Source organism: Theropithecus gelada, chromosome 9 (assembly GCF_003255815.1).
Source record: "Theropithecus gelada isolate Dixy chromosome 9, Tgel_1.0, whole genome shotgun sequence".
Taxonomy (NCBI): domain Eukaryota; kingdom Metazoa; phylum Chordata; class Mammalia; order Primates; family Cercopithecidae; genus Theropithecus; species Theropithecus gelada.
Genome location: NC_037677.1, coordinates 115,144,465 through 115,163,054, shown reverse-complemented (window position 1 = coordinate 115,163,054; position 18,590 = coordinate 115,144,465).

Here is an 18,590-nt window from a genome sequence, read left to right as displayed (position 1 = left end):
AGGGGCTAGCACACATTACTCATGCAAGGTTAGTTACACTGGTCAGCCTTATTACCACAGAGCTAGAACTTGGAGGCTGCCTTACTCCTCTAGCCTCCGAAGGCCCAGAGACTCCCAGTGCCTGGCACGATGTCTGGATTCCAGATGCTGGACAACTCTGAGGTGGTCTCTGGGCTTCCTCAAGCTGGTGCCTGGACTCCCTCCTTCAAAAGCAAGTAGCTGTCACCAAAGGCCAAGCCACTACCTCTACCTTTGGTTTATAAAAACCATTTCATGTGAACAAGGACCTTTCTTCACATGTAGTAGCAGGAGATTTTTTAGTGCAGGGAGAGAAACCTAACTCAAACTGGCTTTAAGCTGAAAGAGAATTATTGGCTGATGTTGGCTGATGCAACTGAGAAGCTGGGCTGGCTTCAGCGTCCACGGGCTCAGATGAGGTCCCCAGGCTTTTGTCTCCCCATCTTCAGTGCTGTTTTCCTTTCCTCTGTGCTATTCTCACCCATGGGCAGCTCAGGCATACAGCTTTATAACCAGCAAGCCCTGCTGTGAAGGACTTTCTTTTCTTTCCTTTTTCTTTTTTTTTCTTTTCTTTTCTTTTTGTTTTCTTTTCTTTTTTTTTTTTTTTTTTTGAGATGGAGTCTTGCTCTGTCACCCAGGCTGGAGTGCAGTGGCATGATCTCAGCTCACTGCAACCTCTGCCTCCCGGGTTCAAGTGATTCTCCTGCCTCATCCTCTTGGAATTTCTTGACCTCAATAATTCCAATAAAGTCAGGCAATGGCCTCGGATCAGACCCATGTGTTCAAGGCCAGCGAGGCAGCAGTATCTAGTCTGTCCCATGTGTTGACTGAGAACAGAGAAGCAGCAACTCAAATCACTCCACATTTTACGGCCATCTGAAAAGTCAACAGCCAGGTGCCCAGAGAACTCCAGAAGTCCATCTTACGGCCTGTTTGCACAGATCAGAGTCTGGTTTGAAGAACAGTTGGATTGTGTTGGGTAGGGGGAGCTGCCTGGGAACACTTGCTTCCCCTCCAGATATTAAAAAGGAAAACCAAAACAAAACTCAAAATCCTCGTGGGGTGGGACGATCACTTTCAGCTGGCAAAGTGTAGGTCCAAAACTATGTGAGCCTTGATCACCACCTTGTGGCAAAGAGTGGAATTTTTCTAGGATGGACTTTTTTTTTTGAGACGGAGTTTTGCCCTTTCGCCCAGGCTGAAGTGAAGTGGCCTGATCTCAGTTAACTGCAACCTCCTCCTCCCAGGTTCAAGCGATTCTTCTGCCTCAGCCTCCCGAATAGCTGGGATTACAGGCACCCACCACCACCACACCTGGCTAATTTTTGTATTTTTAGTAGAGATGGGGTTTTGCCATGTTGGCCAGGCTGGTCTCGAACTCCTGACCTCAGGTGATCCACCTGCCTTGGCCTCCCAAAATGCTAGGATTACAGGTGTGAACCACCGTGCCCAACCTGGACATTTTCCCAGGAAAACGCTTCAGCTGTGGGAAGGAAGGAAAGAAGGGAGGGAGGGAGAGAGAAAGGACTCATTAGATGCCATTGCACGGCCTGTCCTATGGAGAACCATTTAGTCTCCTCAACTGTGGCAAGAGGGTAACCAGAATAACTCGTGAATTAGATAGTAGAATAGCACTGGGCCTTTCGGGACTCCATGCCAGGGACACAGAACATTACCCACCATGCGGAGAACCCGCTGGGCGGCAGATGCAAGCTCAGCTTCCACCCGTGGTGAGAACCAGCTCCAGTCCTCGTAGGGGTGGAGAACCCAGATAACACAACATGACCTGGCAAGCACTGTTTTAGAATATGAGAAGTGTCCCCATTTAAAGCAGTGTGTAGAGGGAAATTTATAGCACTAAATGCTCACAAGAGAAAGAAGGAAAGATCTAAAATTGACACCCTAACATCACAATTAAAAGAACTAGAGAAGCAAGAGCAAACACATCCAAAAGCTAGCAGAAGGCAAGAAATAACTAGGATCAGAGCATAACTGAAGGAGATAGAAACACAAAAAAACCCTTAAAAAAAATCAATGAATCCAGGAGCTGGTTTTTTGAAAAGATCAACAGAATTGATAGACCACTTGCAAGACAAAGAAGAAAGAGAGAAGAATCAAATACACACAATAAAAAATGATAAAGGGGATATCACCACCGATCCCACAGAAATACAAACTACCATCAGAGAATACTATAAACACCTCTATGCAAATAACCTAGAAAATCTAGAAGAAATGGATAAATTCCTGGACACATACACTCTCCCAATACTAAACAAGGAAGAAGTTGAATCCCTGAATAGACCAATAGCAGGCTCTGAAATTGAGGCAATAATTAATAACCCAGCAACCAAAAAAAGTCCAGGACCAGATGGATTCACAGCTGAATTCTACCAGAGGTACAAGGAGGAGCTGGTACCATTCCTTCTGAAACTATTCCAATCGATAGAAAAAGAGGGAATCCTCCCTAACTCATTTTATGAGGCCAGCATCATCCTGATACCAAAGCCTGGCAGAGACACAACAAAAAAAGAGAATTTTAGACCAATATCCCTGAAGAACATCGATGCAAAAATCCTCAATAAAATAATGGCAAACTGAATCCAGCAGCACATCAAAAAGCTTATCCACCATGATCAAGTAGGCTTCATCCCTGGGATGCAAGGCTGGTTCAAATATGCAAATCAATAAGCATAATCCATCATATAAACAGAACCAAAGACAAAAACCACATGATTATCTCAATAGATGCAGAAAAGGCCTTCCACAAAATTCAACAGCCCTTCATGCTAAATACTCTCAATAAACTAGGTATTGATGGGACATATTTCAAAATAATAAAAGCTATTTATGACAAACCCACAGCCAATATCATACTGAATGGGCAAAAACTGGAAGTATTCCCTTTGAAAACTGGCACAAGACAGGGATGCCCTCTCTCACCACTCCTATTCAACATAGTGTGGGAAGTTCTGGCCAGGGCAATCAGGCAAGAGAAAGAAATAAAGGGTATTCAATTAGGAAAAGAAGTCAAATTGTCCCTGTTTGCAGATGACATGATTGTATATTTAGAAAATCCCATCGTCTCAGCCCAAAATCTCCTTAAGCTAATAAGTAACTTCAGCAAAGTCTCAGGATACAAAATCAATGTGCAAAAATCACAAGCATTCCTATACACCAATAACAGATAGACAGCCAAATCATGAGTGAAATCCCATTCACAATTGCTTCAAAGAGAATAAAATACCCAGGAATCCAACTTACAAGGGATGTGAAGGGCCTCTTCAAGGAGAACTACAAACCACAACTCAATGAAATAAAAAAGGACACAAACAAATGGAAGAACATTCCATGTTCATGGATAGGAAGAATCAATATCGTGAAAATGGCCATATTGCCTGAGGTAATTTATAGATTCAATGCCATCCCCATCAAGCTACCAATGACTTTCTTCACAGAATTGGAAAAAACTACTTTAAAGTTCATATGGAACCAAAAAAGAGCCTGCATTGCCAAGACAATCCTAAGCCAAAAGAACAACGCTGGAGTCATTATGCTACCTGACTTCAAACTACACTACAAGACTACAGTAACCAAAACAGCATGGTACTGGTACCAAAACAGAGATGTAGACCAATGGAACAGAACAGAGCCCTCAGAAATAGTACCACACATCTACAATCATCTGATCTTTGACAAACCTGACAAAAACAAGAAATGGGGAAAGGATTCCCTATTTAATAAATGGTGCTGGGAAAACTGGCTAGCCATATGTAGAAAGCTAAAACTGGATCCCTTCCTTACACCTTATACAAAAATTAATTCAAGATGTATTAAAGACTTAAACATAAGACCTAAAACCATAAAAACCCTAGAAGAAAACCTGTGCAATACCATTCAGGACATAGGCATGGGCAAGGACTTCATGTCTAAAACACCAAAAGCAATGGCAACAAAAGCCAAAATTGACAAATGGGATCTAATTAAACTAAAGAGATTCTGCACATCAAAAGAAACTACCATCAGAGTGAACAGGCAACCTACAAAATGGGAGAAAATTTTTGTAATCTACCCATCTGACAAAGGGCTAATATCCAGAACCTACAAAGAACTTAAACAAATTTACAAGAAAAAAATCAAACAACCCCATCAAAAAGTGGGCAAAGGATATGAACAGACACTTCTCAAAAGAAGACATTTATGCAGCCAACAGACACATGAAAAAATGCTCATCATCACTGGCCATCAGAGAAATGCAAATCAAAACCACAATGAGATACCATCTCACACCAGTTAGAATGCCGATCATTAAAAAGTCAGGAAACAACAGGTGCTGGAGAGGATGTGGAGAAATAGGAACGCTTTTACACTGTTGGTGGGAGTATAAACTAGTTCAACCATTGTGGAAGACAGTTAGGCGATTCCTCAAGGATCTAGAACTAGAAATACCATTTGATCCAACCATCCCATTACTGGGTATATGCCCAAAGGATTATAAATCATGCTGCTATAAAGACACATGCACACATATGTTTACTGTGGCACTATTCACAGTAGCAAAGACTTGGAACCAACCTAAATGTCCATCAATGACAGACTGGATTAAGAAAATGTGGCACATATACACCATGGAATACTATGCAGCCATAAAAAAAGATGAGTTCACGTCCTTTGTAGGGACATGGATGCAGCTGGAAACCATCATTCTGAGCAAACTATCACAAGGACAGAAAACCAAACACCGCATGTTCTCATTCATAGGTGGGAATTGAACAACGAGAACACTTGCACACAGGAAGGGGAACATCACACACTGGGGCCTGTTGTGGGGTGTGGGGAGTGGGGAGGGATAGCATTGGTAGATAATCCTAACGTAAATGACGAGTCAATGGGTGCAGCATACCAACATGGCACATGTATACATATGTAACAAACCTACATGTTGTGCCCATGTGCCCTAGAACTTAAAGTATATATATATAAAAAGATTATGAGAAGTGTCCCATGGGGGCCCTGGAGAGGGAGGCACTGTCTCTTCCTACAGACCCTGCAGGCCAGCTCAGAGCAGGCACACCATAAATGCTTGATGAAGGAACGTCGGTGGTTTCTCCCAGACTCCCCATTTTCCGTTCTGTTTCTTCCTATGGACGTATTCCCAGGGCTAAAATTAGTCTCTGACACATTTCCAACTTTCTTGACATAGATATTTCTTCTCTCACTGCTGGCCTATGATTTGTCTTCCTATCCAGGATTTTAGGACCAATACTTCCCCTAGCCAATGACAAAGATTCTTTGCTTAGCCAAACTTCAGTCAGCGTCCTGTACCTTCTCCTAGGCCCACCTCTGTGCACTTCTTGTAAAATCCAGCTTTAGCAAGAGTCCTCCTAAATCAGGTTAGCTAGACCCCTCCACTCCTGGCTGTCATTCTCCATTTCTGATCACCCTCAATAACTGATCGGGTTCCTCATCTTTCACCACTGCCCTGGGGAGGTCTGATCTCCCTGTCCTGTCTTCAGCAAGAATCCCCTTGGCCCTAATGTTTCCTCTTAGCCATTTCCACCCACTGACGCCCACGCTGCTCCTTCACTCCAAGACGCCACTTGCCCTTATAAGTGGGAGTTGAGCCTGGTTCTCTATTCTCCTTATTGCAATAGTCCTGAGTGAAATTGGTTTTTACCCCTTAGCTGATGTTCAGCTCAGGTTTTTGACTCCAGCGCTTGTCCCATCAATGAAGAGCTCTTTGTCTATACAGTGCATGATTGCACACTCTAAACTCAGAAGGCACAGCTTAAAATAGGAACCCTCCACCCTGAGCCTGTGTTCATGGAACTGAAGTCATTTTCACCATATCATCTTACACACATGAGCCAGGAGAGCAGACTGGTCAGCAGAGCCAGGTTCCCTGGAGCCCTGCAAAGTTCACAAACACCCGAGCTGTGGGATGGCTTTGCAGCTTCTCTACCAGCCACCCCACCACAGGGGCAGGACTCAGGTATGCTGAGGGCCCAGGCTTGGTTGTGACCTCACCATCTCTGCCAGCATCTTGGTCTCCCTCAGCTGGGGGAGACCTGACCAAATTAAGGGGACCCCAGGCCCTAGCCTTCTCCCTGGAGTGTGTGGAAACATGCCTGATCGTCTGTGCCACTCCCATTTGGGCGTTAGAGTCTCTCAGTGTCTCATTTTGTCAACTGCTTCATTTGTACAAAATACAACAGGGAACAGCCTGGGTCATAGCAGAGGAATCATTAATTATGTAAACAACTCCATATTTGGGAGCCAGTGCCAGATGCTAGGCCCTGGGGATAGAGCAGTGAACTGAACCTGGGAGGCGGAGGTTGCAGTGAGCCGAGATCACACCATTGCACTCCAGCCTGAGCAACAGAGTGAGACCCTGTCTTGAAAAAAAAATAAAAAAAATAAAAAGGGTCACTTGAACAATTGACATGGGGGGCAAGAGAGAAAGTAGGAGGGGAGGGGAAGGGAAGAGTTAGGGGACTTCTGCCAGGTCCTATTGGACAAAGGTGAAGGCTGGGACTTGGGTAGGAACCACATTGAGGGGGCAAACTTGGGATGTGTTTTGTGGGAGCACCACCAGGGCTGGCCAATGGATTGGATGTGGGGCATGGGGAGGGAAAGGGGACCAAGCATGATGCCCCCTGTGGTTTTGGTCTGGGTAGCTGGTTGATGGTGGTGTAGTGACTTAGATGGAAAAGCTGGAGGAATAGTAGGTCCAGTGTGAAAATCAAGCATTCTGGTTTGGCCATGTTGGATCAGAGAAGCCACCCACAGTAGGTTTAAGGCACCGCGTGGCACCTCCAGAGAATGACCAGGCTGGGAGGAAGCCTCCAGCCCTGTCTCAGGCCCTGGCTCTGGGGGGAGCACCCCTGCCCCCTTCTTGGAGTGTGCTCTTTGGTGTGAGAGAGTGGCCCCTGGTGAGTAGGGATCGGTAACCTCACCCACCTCCCACCCCGTTCATGAGGCTAGGCCACCGCATCTGGGCAGGAAACAGCAGAGCCACGCCTCCCAGGTTCACCTGAAGGCAGTGAGCACCTGAGGTGGGTTAAAATGCAGAGGCTGCAATCGGGGCCCTGAACTTGCATGTTGAACTTGGGACCCTGATATGCGTCATCAGGCAGGTTGTGTCCCATGCTCTGCAGATGTCTGTGAACCTAGGGTGTTGAATGGCCACGGACCTGAGTGTCTCCATGGAGACTCCTTCCCCCATACACCTCAGTTGACTCACTGAGGGCCAAGGTGACAGAGCCCTTAAGACTACGATTTTGAAATCAGATAACCCAGGATTGCCTCAGCTGCCTCCACTCCCAGCTGCCTGACTGGGAAGAGTTGGGGAACCTTTCTTGGGGATCATTTTCCCGCTTTGAGGAAGGTCTTAGCTACCAAATGGCCACATTCTGAGGCTTTGGTGGGCTCCTACAGGGGAAGGACATGGTGGCTCTTACTGGTTGAAGGAAAAGCCTCTGACTCCTGGAAGCTTCCAGGTGACTCTGGACACCTCACTTTCCATAGGAGGAAGACTCTGACTGCCCAGGGCTGCAGCCACCCTCCTTGTCATTTGACTAAATGCACCGCTTCCCATCCCTCCACCAGATGTCAGGCTAAAGCTGCGGAATGGAAATGATGCCTGGGCTCTGCCAGGCGGCAGCAGCAGCCGCAGCCTGGAATGCTAACCTCCCACAGATGCCCCGTTAGGAGAGTTGGGAGGGGGCACTGAGGGTAGGGAGGGGATGTGCAGGGGTCCTGGCATCCACACCGGGGCTGGATTCTTGCAGTTCTGGGTCAAAGCTACTCTTCTGAAGTCAGAGAGGGAGGTGCGTGGTGGGGTGCTGGGGTCCCTCTCCTCGCTGTAAGAGCTCAGAACACATGACCAGGAGGGACAAACAAATTCTCAGGCCCTACCAGATCTTTTAAAAAATGTTTTTGGTAGTGGGAGGCATTAGGATTTATTTGAAACCTGTCTTTTTCTATTGATTGAATTACAGGGGACAATAGCCATGTTTCATACACTCTCTTTTCCCTTTCGGGGGGACTCTTGGAGAAACAGCCTCATGAGTTCATCTGCCCCGTACCCACTGGGGCCGAGCCCAGCCAAGCCCAAGGGGTCTGTGGCGTTTCTGGACCCTAAACTGGCGGAGTAAGAAGAGAGGCTGCCAGAACCCAGGAATTCGGCTCTAAAAGGGACTGCAGGGGCCTTAGGTCCAATGTCCTGATGATGCCGATGCTGTTTGTTTGGTTTCTGTCAGTCCCACCAGACTGTAAGTACCATGAAGACAAAAACCACATCTGCATTGTTCACCATGGTGTCTCCAGCTCTAATAAGGTTTATTTGAGCTGAGAATGAATGCTTTTGGGGAGATGAAATATAACAGGATGCCCCGGTGTCAGTGCTTGCTTCGATGAAAAAAATCTTAGGTTTGTAACTTGCCTAGCTCTGTGGCCCTGGGCAAGTTGTTACAGCACTTTGGCCCTCAGTTTCTTCATCTGTAAGATGGGGAGAATAATGGTGTTTATTACACAGGGCTGTGGAAAGGAGTGCCAGAGACTCTGCACAGTGCCTGGTGCCTAGTCAGATGGGGTACTTGTTCCAGTTACCTATCACTGTGTAACAAACCATCCCAAAGCAAGTGGCACACAACAGCAACAATTTTATTACGCTCACAGATTTTGTGGATCAGGACTTTGGAAGGGAACAGAGGGGTCATTCTTTTCTGTTCTGCAGTGTCAGCCAGGACCTTGGTGGGAATGATTCAAATAGCTGGGATGGGGGGTGATGTGACAAGCTAGAGGTGGGAACAGCTGGGAGTGAGGATCCACTTCCAATGTGGCTTCACTCAACTTTCCCTTGCCGGAGCTGGGGCTGCTGGGGGCCATCAGGATCAGGTGGGACTCTTGACTGCGGGAAGCCTCCATGTGGTCTCTCCTGTATGGTAGTCTCAGGGTGGCTCAGGGATCCAACAGCAAGCTTTCTAGGGAACAAGGTGGCAGCCTTATGGTCTTCAATGACCTTGCCTTGAAGTTCTGTGGAATCTCAGCACAATCGAAGGTGGAAGAAGACACAAGCCCATTTGCATTCAAGGGGTGGGGATGTAGGCCACCTCTCCGATGGGAGGAGTACTGTGGAATTCATAGCCATGTTTAAAAACTCCAACACTCTTAATTTTAATTTTTAAATTTCGACATAATTTCAGACTTTCAGAATAGTTGCAGGAATAGTTCAAAGAATTGCTGTATTCTTTTCACCAAGCTCCAAATTTTAGTCTTTAAAATTTATCCCTTTCTCTCTCTCTATATATGTCTACATTATTTGTTTTTGCTGAACTGTTCAGAATAAGTTGCAGCTGTGATACTTCCTTATTTCTACACACTTCTATGTGTATTTCTAAAAACGAGGACATTCTCTTATATAGCCATAGTACAATGTCCAAAATTAGGAAATCAACAAATATGACTATTTCTGTTATAAGGTCACATTCAGATCTAATTGTCAATTATAAATTATAAATACATTATAAATGTCTTCATAACCAAAGAAAACCCAGGATTGTGTGGGGTACTCAGTTGCCATGACTCCTTAATATTCTTTAAACTGGAATAGACCCTGAGACTTGCTTTGTATTTCATATATTTACATTTGAAGAGTATAGAGCAGTTCATTTTTTAGAATGACCCTCCTTTGGGTGTGTCTGGTGTTTCCTCATTGTCAGTTTCAGGTTATGCCCTTTTGGCAGGAGTACATTATAAGTGATGTTGTATTCTTCTCAGTGCATTGTATCAGGAGGCACATAATCTCAATTTGACTCATAAATGATGATGTTAACATCAATCACTTGATTAAGGTGGTATCTGCTAAGTTTCTCTACTGTCAAGTTACTAGTTTGCTATTTATCATTAATAAATATCTTATGGAGAGATAATTTGTGACTATGTACATATTCATGTGTAAAAATAAAAATTTCACCCACTAGTTTAAGGATTCATATGTTATTCTGACTTTAATCAATCATTATCGTGATGGTGATTTTCTAATTTTATCGTTTCTTCTATTAATACATTATTTGTTGGTTCTCCTTTGTAAAGAAGAACTTTCCTTCTTTTTCTTTCTTTCTTTTTTTTTTTTAGATGGGTTTTGCTCCAATGTTTTAGTGCTAGGAGTTTATTACTAGGTGGATGTCATTGCTTCTAGGCCCTCGCAGTAGGCAGAGCTTAGAAATAAATGAATGCACATGCACATGCATCTGTCTTTATTTTTGTATTGAGCAATGTGTATATTTTAAAACTCATTAGTTCCCACTGATACCCCCAATTTCAGTCATGTCTTACAGAGCATATTCTTGCCTTCCTTCTCCTGTATTTGTAATTCCTTTCTCTACCAGTGGGAAAACTGGCTCCCATGTTCTTCGGTATATTATTTATTTATTCAGTCCTAGTTTCAGAATTACTAACCCATGGCTCTGTGGGGGGGAAGGGAGGGGGAGGAAGTACCTTATTAACTAGAGTTCAGTATTTGTTCAGAGGTTTCTTTTTTTTTTAAGTTTTAGCATGAGGACATGTTGTCTAAATACTGTCTTCAAAAGTTACTTGGATCACACTATTTTTATGCTATAAAAGGGAACCCAGGTCAGAGAGGAAAAGTGACTTAGAAGAAGTAATGAATTCTCTTCCAGTGTCAAATTCTCTGATTGGAGTTTGCATCCCCAGTGAAGCTCTCAACATCTCACCATAGAGCTATGCATCACTGTTGACAGCATCCTTGGGACACTTCGCCACTTTGCTTCTCACTTTGTGCATTTTGTGCCAGGCTTGGTGGGAGAGGAAATGATTTAATAACTTAAATTATTTTAATCCTAACCTAGGATCAAGAAAATGAAGAAGGAAATTTGATAAAAAATAAAATTGCACAGTTAGAGAGCCATTTCTTTCTCCCTGTGGTCAGGTTGCCTTGGGAACTTGTCTGGTGGAGGCCAAGGGGGTGATAGTGGCCATTGGGATCCTACTCCTGGCTTTAGTGGGTGTCCCTTTATTGTCTCAGAGGAGTGATATTAGTTGTTAGTCTGGGATAGACAATTTTTACGGTGTTGAACTATTCCTGGTTTACCAAGAGTTTCTGACAGAGAAGGATGATAAACTTTATCGTTGGCATTTATATAGATGATGATTTAGGTTTTATTTTATCTAGCAAGTATTTGTTTTATGGGCTTACTATATACCAGGCATTGATGTAAACATCTTTTACATGTGTTTATTTAATTCTCACAATATCCCCACGAAGTATGTAATGTTAGTATTCTCATATTTTGTAGTATTATTTTATGTGGCTGTCACATGTGGCCACAAAAGGAGACAGATGAAAGGCTCTGGAACAAACTAAGTTTATTATACTCATGGGTCCAAGAGACAGGAAGCACTGGCACACCATGCAGGACCACATGGGAATGACACCAGATAGTCAGGAGAGAGAAGACAGGGGTAGGGGAAGACTTAGGTCACTGCCTTTTCTTGGGGTTTCCAAGGGAAAGGCAAGGCAAGGAAGGTCAGTGGAAACAGTTTAGGATTGGCCAGTCTGGATAATTTCAGTGAGCTTTGGGCTACAGGGGTAGTGGTCACCAGTTGCCTGGTACCTGGCCCTGGGATGACTAAGGCAGAGGAATATTGTCTCCTGGAATGCAGGGCCAGAGAGAGGAGGTGTGGCTCTGGACTGGCGAGTTTGCGTGTCAAAGGCATGCTGCAGGCTGGACCCTTAGTAATCTCTAAAAATTAACTAGCCCTAGGAAGGACAATCTCTCCCCATCCAGAAAAGTTTATTTAAAGGCACCAAAACATTATAATATATAGAAAATTAAGAAAAAAACATTTACAATACATCCCATCCCATGTCATAACAAAAGAATTGGGCACAGAGCTTAGACTGCTTGATGAAAGTCACAGTGGAAGTGGAAAAACCAGGTTTCTAGCCCAGGAGACCTGTCTTTAAAATCTGACTGTTGGCCTCTAACTATTCTGTTCTTACTGTTACGCCTTCTTTGATCTACTGACGTGATAAATCACATTAATAGCTTTCCTGGTATTGAACCATGCTTGTATTCCAAATCATGGTTGGTTATGGTGTTATTATCATTTCAAAACACTACTTGATTTGATTTGTAACTTTACTTTGTATCTATATTTATGCAAATTTTTTTATTTTCTTGATACTGTGTCAACAGTATTCTAGGCTTAATGAATTGAATTGGGAAACTTACTATTTTTTACAGACTTATGGAAATATATAAAATAGAAGTGATAGTTTCTTGAAAATTCAAAGAAAAATATAGCCTGTAAAACCAAGTAGGCCCAGGATCTTTCTAAATTGTGTTTTTCAATAATTAGCCTACTTTTTGAATTTCTTGTAGAGCTAATAGTCTGCTCAGATTTACCATTTACTTTTTGATAATTTTGAAAATTTACATTTTCTTAAAAAACCATCTATTTTGTCAAGTTTCTCAAATTTATTAATACAGAATTATACATGTTATTTTCCCATGACTTAAAATGTCTTACATATCTTTGTTTATATCTCTTTACTTATTTCTAATTCTCAATATCTGTTTTCCTTTTTTAAAAAACAGTACTTTCTGGAAATCTGTTTATTTTACTGTGTTCTTTCTTGTTTTCTGATTAATTAACATCTCTTTTTAATATTTACTCTCTTGCTTTTCTTAAATTTGCTGTGCTGCAAGGAACATTTTCCCCTTTTTTTGAAATCAGAAAACTCATCTTTTTTTTCTAGAAAAATTTCATGATGTTTTATTAACAAGATTATCATCACACAGTGGCAAAGCCTTTCATGATTGTCTTTCAGTTAATCCATTTACACATTCAGCAAAGGAAATTTATTTTTTAAAAGGAGCATGCTATGAATGGTTACATTAAATGTCTTTAGAGATATTTAGGCTATTATAGAAGATCAGTTTATAATTCATATCAAGCATTATAGGTAACAGTTTCAATTTTATATCACTATCTGAACTGTCAATTTTCACATGTGTGCATATATGGGAGCCCATCTTCATTTGTCTTCCATTTGCATTTAAAAGCTCTGTTTAGCCTAACTCTTCTCAATATGATCTTGTGTCCCATTGTGCTATTTCAGAATAATAATAGCTCAGGATTTAGGGCTGTGGAGGCCTAGTTTTACATGAAAATCTTTTTAATGGAGAAAAGGCAAGTAAAACAACAAGTATTTATTCAGCAACCAAGTGTTCAATGCTGGGATGGCAGGTAAGTGTGTTAGAAAAGTAGAGAAAACATCCTTGCCTTTGAGAAGCACATAATTCTGTCCATTATACACTTAGGAATGTGCAAGCTACTTTTCATGTACTTTGTGATAATTCTTATAATGACTTCTCACAACAAAGCAAGGTAGGCATGACTGTCTCCATTTTGTAGATGAGGAGCCTGGCTTGCAAGAAGTTGAATCATTGACCCATGGACACATAGCTAGTAAGCAGTAGGTTTGGTATTCATACTGAGGTCCCTTTGAATCTGAAACCCACACTTCTTCCTGTTCTTGGTGATTTTCAAACTTCCAGAGTCTCAAAGAATATAACCAGCCGTATATCCCACCTTCTGGGTGATAATCTGGACACTTTCTACTGAACTGATCAACACTAGACTAGATTTTCTTTCACCTGTATTATATATTAGGCTTTACGTAATATTTCATTTGAAGACAGTCTTGTGGATGTGTTTCCTTTCACAATAAAAAATTGTTCTAACTAGTGTCCCAGTTCCTGTCAAAATGGCATGTATTGAGATAGCTCTTCTCTGACAGTAATAATAAAAGCTGGAGGAAAAATTATCCACATTATGGATATAGATATATGTACAGTTATAGTTCAGGGGGTTGGTTTCCTGGATACCAAAATCTGTAGATGCTTAAGTTCCTGATAGAAAGTGTTGTAGTTTTTGGCCGGGCGCAGTGGCTTATGCCTGTAATCCCAGCACTTTGGGAGGCCGAGGCTGGCGGATTACGACGTCAGGAGATTGAGACCATCCTAGCTAACATGGTGAAACCCCGTTTCTACTAAAAGTACAATAAATGAACCAGGCGTAGTGGCCGGTGCTTGTAGTCCCAGTTACTCGGGAGGCTGAGGCGGGAGAATGGCGTGAACCCGGGAGGCGGAGCTTGAAGTGAGCCGATACTGTGCCAGTGCACTCCACCCTGGGCACAGAGCGAGACTCCATCTCAAACAAAAAGAAAAAAAAAAGAAAAAAAAAAGAAAAAAGTGTTGTTTTTGCATATAACCTATGCACATCTTCCCGTATACTTTAAATCATCTCTAGATTACTTATAATACATAATACAATGCAAATCCGATGTAAATAGTTATCCTGTGTTTTAAATTTATATTGTTTTTATTGCTGTATTGTTATTTTTAATTTTTATTTTCTGAATATTTTCAATTTGTGGTTGGTTGAATCTGTGAATGTGAAACCCACCGATGTGGAGGCTGAAATACAGATGTGAAGGCCCTGGAGAGCAGCCAAAACAGGCAGGAACTGAAGGAAGCACAATCCCTGAATGAAAGGAAATACTTGAAGTGAGTTCCATGCTTAGATACTCACCTCAGCTTTCCCCCTAAGGGCGAGCACATTCCAGTTCAATAACCAGTAGGTCTTCACCAAGCAGAAAGCTATAATCTGACTGGGCCAAGGAGACAATGGATGGAGTCTGAGTCTGCCAGAGCAGGAAAGGATTGAGGTAGAAAATTCTGGAAGACTTAGCTACAATGAGAGGAGCTCTAAAATGCCTCGTAGGTCATTCGCTGTCTCCTGAGATTTCCACATACAGAGTGATTCCAAAGAGCCAAGCAGAAAGCAGCAGTTGGGAGGCTGGATTTCTGAGTAGAGATCCCAAAGCTTACCATTGCTGAGGAGCTAGAAATTGGAATTTAAGTTCTTTCAAATTGGGAGAGGTTTGGTTAATGCCTCAGATTCTCTATTAAGATCTCAGAAGGACCATGCTCTGTAAGAGAAGGAAAAACTGAAAGAGATGATCTCTAAGAAAGTCTTAAAACTTCCTTTCAATAGAATAAGGTGATCTGCTGACTTACCAAAACGAAAAAGAAGAAAAATATTAACCATTTGGGAGAGAGATGACATAATTCAGAGCATCACATTTTTGTTTTGATTCACAATGTCTATTAATAAAAACTATAAAAAATGATTTAAACATATTATTATTTTTGAGACAGTCTCTCTCTTTTGCTGAGGTTGGAGTACAGTGGCACTAGCTCAGATCACTGCAACCTCCACTTCCTGGGTTTAAACAATTCGCATGCCTCAGTCAACTGAGTAGCTTGGACTACAGGTGCACGCCACTACACCTGGCTAAGTTTTTTTTGTATTTTTGGTAAAGATGAAGTTTCACCATGTTGGTCAGGCTGGTCTCGAACTCCTGGCCTCAAGTGATCTGCCTGCCTTTGGCCTCCCAAAGTGTTGAGATGAAAGGCATAAGCCACCACCCCCAGCCTAAAAAAGGTTATTTAACTAGAAATTAAGAGAAATAATATCAATAAAACAGACCAGACCGGGTACAGTGACTCATGTCTGTAATCCCAGCACTTTGGGAGGCTGAGGCGGGCGGATCACCTGAGGTCAGGAGTTTGAGACCAGCCTGGCCAACATGGTGAAACCCTGTCTCTACTAAAAATACAAAAACTAGCTGGGCATGGTAGTGGGCACCTGTAATTCCAGCTAGGCAGGAGGCTGGAGGCAGGATAGTTGGAGGCAGGGGTTGCAGTGAGCTGAGATTGCGCCACTGGACTCCAGCCTGGGTGACAGAGTGAGACTCCGTCTGAAACAAAAACAAAAACAAAAACAAAAACAGACCAACAGGTGATTCAGATAATTTCTCAGGAACCAGATTTTAAATAATGATTAGTAAGTTCAAGAAAATGAAGATAAAAATGTAGAATTTAAACAGTAACCTGGATTCCATAAAAAAGAGTCCAGTGGAAATTCTAGAATTAAAAAATACAATGCCTAAAATTGGGAATTCAGTAGTAGATTGGACATGGCAGGACACAACGAAATAGAATGTAGGTCAGTAGAAAGTATCCAGATTGACACACACACACAGAAAATGGTATATAAAATAGAGGAAAAAAGGATAAGATAGTAAGTGGTAGGTCTAACATTTGTTTACTAAGAGTTCCAAAAGGAAAAGAGGCAGAGAATAGGACAGAAGTAATATTTGAAGAAATAATGCTTGAGAATTTCCAAAAACTGATGAAAGACATTGAATAATAAATTCAAGAATATGAGTCTCGAATAGAATAAATAAATATAAAAATTACATTTAGGCATAGTTAATTTCTGAAAACCAAGGACAAAGAGAGAATCTTAAAAGGAGTTAGAGAAAAAAGGCACATTACCTTCAGAGGAACAAAGATTGGAATGATGGCTTACTTTTCAACAAAAGCTGTGGCAGTCTGAAGAAAATGTAATGACATCTTTACAGAACTGAAAGAAAATAAATGTCAACCTAGAATTATATAGCCAGCAAAAATATTCTTAAAAATGTAGGAAAAATAAAGATGTTTTCAGATAACCAAAGCTGAGAGAATTTAAAGCTAGCTGACTTGTACTACAGGTAATATTAAAAACAATTGGTAAAGGGATGAATTCAGAGGGAAGCACAGACATGCAGGAAGGAATAAAGAATACCAGATGCGTAAATATGTGAGTAAACATAAATGGATATTGACTATTTAAGACAAGACTGATAATAATACACGGTATGGCTTAAAATATATGCAGAAGTAAGATGTCTGACATCAATAGCATGAAAGAGAGGAGAGGGCTAAATGGAGATTAATTGTAAAATTCTCATTTTTTTGAAGTGGCAAGAGTACTAAGTTAAAGTATATTCTAATAAGTCAAATGTGTGTGTTTTTCATTCAGTGTCCAAACTGAAAAGCTGATAGTGGAGAAAAATATAAAATGCTTACCAAAAGAAGGTAAGAAAAAATGAAGGAAGAAAGAACAAATGGGGTAGGTAAAAAAGAGCAAGATAGTAGGTCTAAGCCCAACAGTATAATCAATTTCATTAAATGTAAATTGATTCAATTCGATTAAACCATCCAGTGTGGTAGCAAGTAGGCACAGGTGGCTAGTTAAATTTAAATAAATTAATATTAAACACAATTAAAAGTTTAGTTCCTCATTTGAACTAGCCATGTTTCAAGCGCTCAAAAGTCATATATAGCTTGTGGCCACTGAATTAGACAGCATAGATATAGAATGTTTCCATAATCACAGAAAATGCTATTTGATGATGCTGGAATGAAAACTCTAATTACAAGCAAAAGTTATCAGACCAGATTAAAAACCCAATTACATGCTATTTGTAAGAGAAATGCTAATAGAGTAAGGACACAGGTATATATACATATAAGTGAGTATCTTAATTAAATTATTTTTCAGCTTTGTTAAGGTGTAATAGACAAAAATTATTTATACTCAAGCTGTGCAATATGTTTTTATAGATGTAAACAGTATAAAATAATTATTGCAATTATGCTATTAAAATATCTCATACTTTGTGTAGGTATGTTTTTGTAGTAAGAATATTGAAGATCTACTCTCTTAGCAAATTTCAAGTATATAGTACATTATTATTAACTCTAGTCACTATGCTGTAAAATAGGTCTCCAGAACTTATTCATTATATAACTGCAAATTTGTACACTTTGACCAAGATTTCCCTGTTTTCCCCACCACTCAACCCCTGGTAACCACCGTTCTATTTTCTGATTGAGTTAGACTATTTTAGGTTCCACATATAAGTGAGATCATGCAGCATTTGCCTGGACAAATACATTGATATATTTAAAGTAATGGGATGGAAAAAGATATGCCACAAAAACAATATCCAAAAACAAGTTGGTCTGGCCATATTAATACCAGGTGAAGTAGACTCTAAGGCAAAAATTTTAACTAGAGATAGAGAATAAACTTCATGATGATGAAAGGATCAATTTAACAAGAAAATTCAACAACCCTGTATATATATGTACTAATAATATAGTTTCAAAATAAAAGTTGATAGAACTAAAAGAAGAAATACATGATTTTACAATTATAGTTGCAGATTTTAACATCCCTCTTAGCAACTGATAGAATAAATAAATAATTCAGTAAAGGCAGAGATTAGATTAACACAATTAACTAGCTTGATCTAATTGACATTTATGGAACCCACACACAAACTGAAGAATACACATGGCTTTCAGTATTCACCAAGGTAGATCACACACCGAATGATAAAGCAAGCCTCAACATATTTAAAATGATTAAAACCATAGTATACTTCTGAACACAGTAGGATTAAATGAGAAATCAACAAAAGAAAGAAAATTTGAAAATACCTAAGTACTTGGAAGTTAAGCAACATATTCTTAAGTAACTCATGGGTTAAAGAAGAAATAGTAAGAGAAATTAGAAAATATTTGGATGGAAGGAAAATGAAAACATGTTGCATCCAAACCTGTGAGACACAGCTTAAACGGTGC